Consider the following 7,980-nt stretch of genomic DNA (forward strand, 5'->3'; position numbering starts at 1 on the left):
AGTGTATAATCAATGGTAGGGGATTGGGGTGTTGTTGAATTGATTCTATTCTGAAAATTAAAATAAGAAAATATTGCTAAACACTTGATAAGAGTGTACACCTACTGTGCACATGCTCAGTGGGATACGCTGTCTGCATGTGGGGAAGGAGCGGGAGTGTTGCATCCTGGAAAATATTTCTGGACGATTTTATGGTATGGTAGTGTATGTACTTTTTGGCATTTATTTTCCTCTGCTGGCAAAACTTTTGATTACTGTGAATTTAGAATATCAATTTTCTCTAGCCTATTGCTTACATTGAACAACCATTAGTTAAACAATCATGACACTTGTCTTTTAGTAGGCAACAACATGGAAGAGGATTCTGTAGCTTGTGGCTTAAGGTGCATCATCTGTGGTGGTCCTGAGACTGAGATTCAAAAGCTCTCAAAAGTCACCCAAAAAGGCTATGCACAGATTTTGTCTTATTCTGAGAGTATGGATGATGCAGCATTAATCAGAAGACTACATGAGTTGCCACGTCCGTCCGTCCGTCCGTCCGTCCATCCGTCCATCCATCCATCCATCTTCAACCGCTTATCCAGAATCGGGTTGCGGGGGTAACAGTTCCAACAGAGATTTCCAGACTTCCCTTACCAGAGCAACATTAGCAACTTCCTCCTGAGGGATCCCGAGGCGTTCCCAGGCCAGTGTGGAGATATAATCCCCCCATCTGGTCCTCGGTCTGCCACGGGGTCTTTTCCCAGTGGGACTTGCCACGAGAATCCCCTTTGGGAGATGCTCGGGAGGCATCCTTTCCATGTCAAGGAGCAGCCGTTTTACTCCGAGTCTCTCGCAGATGACCGAACTTCTCACCTTATCTCTAAGGGAGAGGCCGGCCACCCGTCTGAGAAAACTCATTTCGCGATCTTATTCTTTCGGTCATGACCCACACTTCATGACCATATAGGTGAGAGTAGGAACGAAGATTTCTCTGTATATCGAGAGCTTTGCCTTCTGGCTCAGCTCTCTTTTCGTCACAACAGTGCGGTATAGCGACTGCAATACCGCTCCTGCTGCTCCGATTCTCAGGCTGATCTCCTGCTCCGTCCTCCCCTCACTCGTCAACAAGACCCTGTTGCCACTTGCAGATTTCAATCCTATTCTATGTTGTGAGTGACATCATAATTTAATACAAACTTTAAACATAATCTATTCTTTAGAGCAAGATGAGCAAGACCAACGGCCAGACAGGAAGAAAAGATGCAGGGCATTGTCTGGGTCAAGTAGTTCAAGTGATAGCAGCTCCACATCCACAGCTCGGTTTTGCATTCCAAATGGTATCTTAGTTTGGGGTCATCTCTGTTTTTCCAGTCCTCATGTATTCTTCTGATTAATGCTGCATCATCCACACTCTCAGAATAAGACAAAATCTGTGCATTGCCTTTTTAGGTGACTTTGGAGAGCTTCTGAATCTCAGTCTCAGGACCACCACAGATGAAGCACCTTAAGTCACAAGCTACAGAATCCTCTTCCATGTTGTTGCCTACTAAAAGACAAGTGTCATGATTGTTTAACTAATGGTTGTTCAATGTAAGCAATAGGCTAGAGAAATTTGATATTCTAATTTCACAGTAATCAAAGGTTTGCCAGCAGAGGAAAAGAAATGCCAAAAAGTAGATACACTACCATACCATAAAATCGTCCAGAAATATTTTCCAGGATGCAACACTCACGCTCCTTCCCCAAATGCAGACAGTGTATCCCACTGAGCATGTGCACAGTAGGTGTACACTCTTATCAAGTGTTTTGCAATATTTTCTTATTTTATTTTTCAGAATAGAATCAATTCAACAACACCCCAATCCCCTACCGTTGATTATACAGTACACTGTGCTTTACATTACAGCTTAACAATAACCAATATACCAATATTTTTACTCAAAAATAATGGTTGGAATGGATTCAGCACCCCTGAAAACCCCTAGTTAGACACCTCACAAGTTAATTTTAGACATTTTTTTTTTTTTTTCATATTTTTCACCCAAGCCATAGAGTTAAAAATAATAGAGAGGGCACCGGATATCGCCTCCCATCCACTTGCATTGAGTTGCTCACCCAGCGCATGTGCCTATTTGAACCCTTCTTCCGGGTTGGAAACGTATTGGAAAATGTGATGGGCGCGGCCTATTTGGGGCTTCGAACGCGTCACTGAAGATTCTCGAAGCCCCATGGCCTCGTTCACATACATTGGCCACACCTGCAATACCTCAAATGGCCAGCATGTTCAATTGGCTTCAGTGAAACCACTGGGTTCTGGGGGCTTGACCCAAGCCCTCTGGGCTCCTTAACTTTGATTGGCTCTCCAGGATTTTCCACAAGGATTTGGGTTTGCATTAATTGAGAGGTGATTCTAGACACCTATAAGAACACATTGGTGAAGAAAGCTATTAGTAGTAAATTTTTTCACAGATGGTCCAAACATCTTGCTAAAATTCCCTATTGGTAGTGGCCAATATTCGCCAGTGTCGTCCCGGCACCCGACGCTGTGGAGCCTCATAGGAGCTATACAGCGGAGGGAGAGGTTCCAAATGGGGCTAGTAATAAAACACTATAGTAAAAGGTGTTAGTATAATAAATAATAACTTAATATTCCGATTGGAGCTAAACTAATATCAGACTTTATCATTCAACTTCTCGTTTATGCCCCCAAATGACTGGATATACAGGTTTTGTAGCAATTGTAGAAATATTAGACCTTGATTGTCGAATGTTTAAGCATGTTATAATCATATATAGGCTACTCTTAGAACATTTTTCAAATATTTTATTTTTTAACATTTTAGACAAAATAGCCAATTTTACATAGGTGCCCAGATGTCCTGTTACCCTAGTGGGTCTGTAAGTCATTTACGTTGTTACTGTTACGCTCGACCGGTGCTGCGTAGCTAAATGTGCCGGGGACCCCAAAGGCAAAGACACTGAGACAGGAATAGGGGTAAAAGGAATTTTATTAAATAATAAACGTTACGGTGGGAGGGAAAGTCCTGGGGAGGTGAGAGGGTTTTTGGATCCCAGGGAGGAAGTGGAGCGCTGGTGGAGAGGGCTGAGGAGCGTGGATGGAGCTGGGAGACACTGGGTTTTAGGTGGAGGGAGCCACAGTAGTTAAAGGTAGGGTAAGTGATTTTCTTTGGTTAAAATAAGTGTTAAATAGCTCTATATTCTGATAGTGCTCATTGCTATAGAGTGTTTGTTCAGTAAAAGGAGTCTCCTTGTCTCTCCAGCTCTTTATAAAACAGAAAATGCATTTTCGTTTCAGTTTCAGTTTCATTTCCAATTTTATCCAATCAGGATAGAGAACTCAATCTGGATATAGATTAAACAAGTGAAATTGGAAGTGATGACACTAAGAAATGAGCAGGCAAAATTGGAACTGGAACACTATAAAAATGAAGCTTAAAAATGGGTACTTTCTCCTGATTGGCTGAGATTTTGACACCTACCGGAAAATATATTTTCTGTTTATTAAAGCGCTGGAGAGACGGGGAGACTCCTGTTACTGAACAAACACTCTATAGCAATGATTACTATCAGAATATAGTGCTTTAACCTTTTAACAAAATACTTTTTGTTTTAACCAAAAAATATCACTTACCCTACCTTTAATTTTCAAGCACCAGGCGTCGGTTCTCAGCAGTTTCTATTGGCCAGCTCCTGTTGATGGTGATGTGGAGCAGCTGGGCTGATTGGGACCAGCCACACCTGAGCTGGCTGCTGGCTGAGGGAGCCACCTTAATTAATGAACAAACACCGTGGTCATTATGACCGAGTCCACTTCTCTGGACTCTTCATCAACCACAACAACATCTGGTGTATTAGCTGTTAAAGTCGCAAAGATGTCTGGGTTATCACAGAGCACACACTCGCGCGCGCACACACACACACACACACACACACACACACACACACACACACACACACACACACACACACACACACACACACACACACACACACACGCACACACACACAGCAAGTGGTGAGACATGTCTAGACACAGATCTTCACTTAGTGTAAAAAAATATTACCTAAACTATTACTAATAAAAACAAGGCTGATCATGATGAATGATCTAAATTATAGCACTTTTAACTTTTAACTATCCTTATTTGTATTTCATTGAGCCAATGGTGCAATGTTTTACAAGAGCTGAACTCGAACGCCCCCCTGATAGACAGTGGTGGACAGTAACGGAGTAAATGTACTTGAGTACTGTACTTCAGTAGATTCTGAGGATCTGTACTTTACTTGAGTATTAGATTTTTTGTATGGGTGTATAGGAATAAAAGTATTTAGTTCTGGTTCCTCAGTTATTGTCTCCGCCAGGCCCAAAGGCATGGCGAGAGTATGTTTTGCACCCTGTCCGTCCGTCCGTGTGTGTGTCTGTTAACGGTTGTGCTCGTCTGGTGTTCAACCGCCCCAAGTTCTCCCACACAACCATCCTTCTCCGCTCTCTACACTGGCTCCCCGTAGCGGCTCGCATCCAGTTCAAAACCCTGGTGCTAGCCTATAGGGCAGTGAAAGGAACAGCTCCTTCCTACCTCCGGGCTATGGTCGATGCCTACACCCCTGCCCGACCACTTCGGTCTGCCACCTCGGGGCGACTGGTTGCCTCGTCACTCAAGGGTCCTTCTGGCCGATCCACACGGTCACGACTCTTTTCTGTTCTGGCCCCACAGTGGTGGAATGAACTTCCCACTGATGTTAGGACAGCAGAGTCACTGCCCATATTTCGCCGCAGACTGAAAACCCACCTCTTCAGGAAACACTACCCTTCCTCTCTGCCTGACCTACTTGTTGTTAACTAGTTGTACGAACGCTTGTTTTCTATTGCTGTATTGTTTATTGGATTATTGGATTGTTTATTGGATCTTGTTTAGTCGATACACTTATTTGTTTTAGCTCATGCTCATTTGATTTAGCTATTTTGTCTCATCTGTTTAAGGAAATAGGTAGCTGATATATTGCACTTTTACCTTAGCGCTAGGTATACTCTTGGTTGCTTGTTTTTGCAGAAAATGCACTAAAGACTTCTGGTGATTAGTAGTTTTCGTTCCCTACCTATGTTGAATACACTTATTGTAAGTCGCTTTGGATAAAAGCGTCTGCTAAATGACTGTAATGTAATGTAATGTAATGTGCGTGTGGGTATATTTGAAAATGCAGATAACAGCGTCTTCTTTGTGACCACATCCTCTGCTCTCATGAGAGCAGAGAATGTGGTCAAAAAGAAAGACATGCCTTGCAAACAACACCTGCCTCTCTGCAACCACCATCTCTGCAGGCATGGATGTGTGGTAGAGTACTCAACAACAAGTCACACACACACATCAACCAAGTTTTAGCCCCGTAATCAGAAATACCTGATGAATGTCAGTTGGAAACATTGTACTACTCGCAATAAAATACTTTTTTGCTGTAAGTGAAGACATGTGTGCGGTGCGCGATCACCATTCTTTAGCCTACTGTCTCATGCACTGGCTGCCTGCTCCTACGCACCTGTCAGTAGGTGTTTTTTTTTACTACATTTCAAGTCATACAATTTGATTGTTGGCTGATGATGAAACCATAACTGGCATAAGGACTTTGCAGATTTCAGAGAGAGAGTTTGAATCTGTTCACAATAACAACACACGGTATCAGAGTGGGTACATCATGCATCCTGTGCACGTTACAAAGCATCACACAATAGTCATCCGACTGACACATTTCCTGTGGGTGCTCGGCTTTCTCCTTGGGTACTCGGGCTCCCCGGCACCCTCAGGGTTGGCGCCAATGTCTGCAGGTCTCTGCACAAACATACACTGAACAGAGAGAATGTTCTGCTTTCTATGTCAACTGTATGCATGCAGAATGAGCATGTAAGGTATTGTGTGATGAAGGCAGCTCTCCTACCGGATAATACCATCAGGAGAAGGCGTGCTCTACTCAAGGGGAGTCTTGAGAAGTAATCTTTTGGGATTAACTGGGTGCAGATTCTTGAGAATACATACAATAAAGGATTATCCGCACTCTCTTCAGTTATATTCTTGATTTATTTTTAAAGATGAACAGCCGCAGCAGACAGTCTATCTAGAGACATATATAGCGCATAGCTATATATGTCACTTCCTGTTTGATGTATTCTAGTTTGAAACGCTGAGGAAGGCCGACGTGCCGAAACGCGTCCGTTTCTCTAGATAGACTGTCTGCTACGGCTGTTCATCTTTAAAAAATAAATCAAGAATATAACTGAAGAGAGTGCGGATAATCCTTTATTGTAGGTATTGTGTGATATCACCAGATGTTACTTATAGTCTGGTGAAAAAAAATTGTAAAAAAAAAAAGTTTTTTAACAGATGGCCTCAGTTTAAAGTTAGCTCCATGTCCTAATCTTTGAAGCTGAATATTACTGTATCTTGACAAAAAGGTCACAGTTGATGGCCCTGGATCTGAGAATTTACTCACCAAAGTACATTAAGAACTGGAATATAATTAATGTGATCTGAGTGCAGCTTTGTTAGCGATGTGTCACTCATGTGTGACTCCTGTTATTTCCTCATGAGAAAATAATAATCTTTTGAGGCACATTATTCCTATTTTAACTCCTATCTAACGTTTCCTACCTTCTGTGTACATGGGTGTAAATGTACAATCTCGCTCTGTGTCTGTGTCTATATGCATAGTTTAGTTATGTGTTTTATACATGTTATGTGTTTTTGTTCTTTGATGTATTGCTTTGCTTTTACCTGTGCAGCACTTTGGTCAACTAAGGTTGTGTGAAAATGTGCTATAAATAATGTTTGTTTGATTGATTGATTGAATGATAAGCTAGTAACTCCCATCATGATTACTGACATCGACTATGCAGATGACATTGCCCGAGTCTCGGACACAGCAGAGAATGTAAGGGAACTACTACGGGCAGTAGAAATGGAGTGCAGGAAGATCTGCCTCAAGCTCTATTCCAAGAAAACAAATGTATCGGTATTTAACACAGAGGACATCATTGCCACTGCCGACAGGACAGTGCTCTACTGTAGGTAGTTGAGGACTTCAAGTATAGTTGTATACTATAGTATATTTAGTATATTTAAAAGCAATTACTTTTTTACTCTTACTTGAGTAACATTTTGACTGAGCTACTTTTACTTGTAGTGGAGTAAATTTGACCAGGAGTATCTGTACTCTTACTCAAGTACTGGGGTTGAGTACTTTGTCCACCTCTGCTGATAGATGAGTAACATTTGAATGAAATTACTTATTTACTTCTCCTAACCCTATTTGGCCCATAAACATGCAAATATTGCAGTGCATATGTGTACAAACTAGGGCTACACGATATTAGGAAAACATGTGATATGCGATAACATTGTTGAATATTGAAATGATGATATGACTCGCAATAAGTAAACAAATACTGAAGTATACAGTCTGTCTGCCTTAGGTTTGCTGCTAATATAGTCATAGAACCCAGACAATGAATAGCCTACTAAAACATTGCACCTGGCTACAGCTGATATTGACAATAAATATAAACCAACAACGTAGCAAAATAGTTTCTCACATGCTCCGCTTAAAACATTTTCTTCTAATCTAAACAAAAATGGTGAAAAAGAATAAAGTCTGCACACTGATACTGCGTTTTTACTGCTGCTCAATGTTTCGATCAAGATCTTCACCAGGAATCTAAAAAAAAATCCTGATGAAGATCTTGCGATCAGAATCAGAATCATCTTTATTGTCACATCACAGGTTTACAAGTGTAAAGAAATGGTGGAGGCGTCACAGGTGGGGTGTAAGTGGGACTGAGTTACTAGGGCCCCAGGTAAGGGGGGCCTAAACATTTTCTTTTTTAAAGAAAAACAATCATAGGGGGGCCCACAGTGAATCTTTGTCCCCAGGGCCCAGAATTTGGTGCTACGCCCTTATTCCTTTTTTCTTGTGCGCTCCATCATTTGT

This window comes from Gymnoscopelus braueri (assembly GCF_963280865.1).
Source record: "Gymnoscopelus braueri genome assembly, chromosome: 18".
NCBI lineage: Eukaryota > Metazoa > Chordata > Actinopteri > Myctophiformes > Myctophidae > Gymnoscopelus > Gymnoscopelus braueri.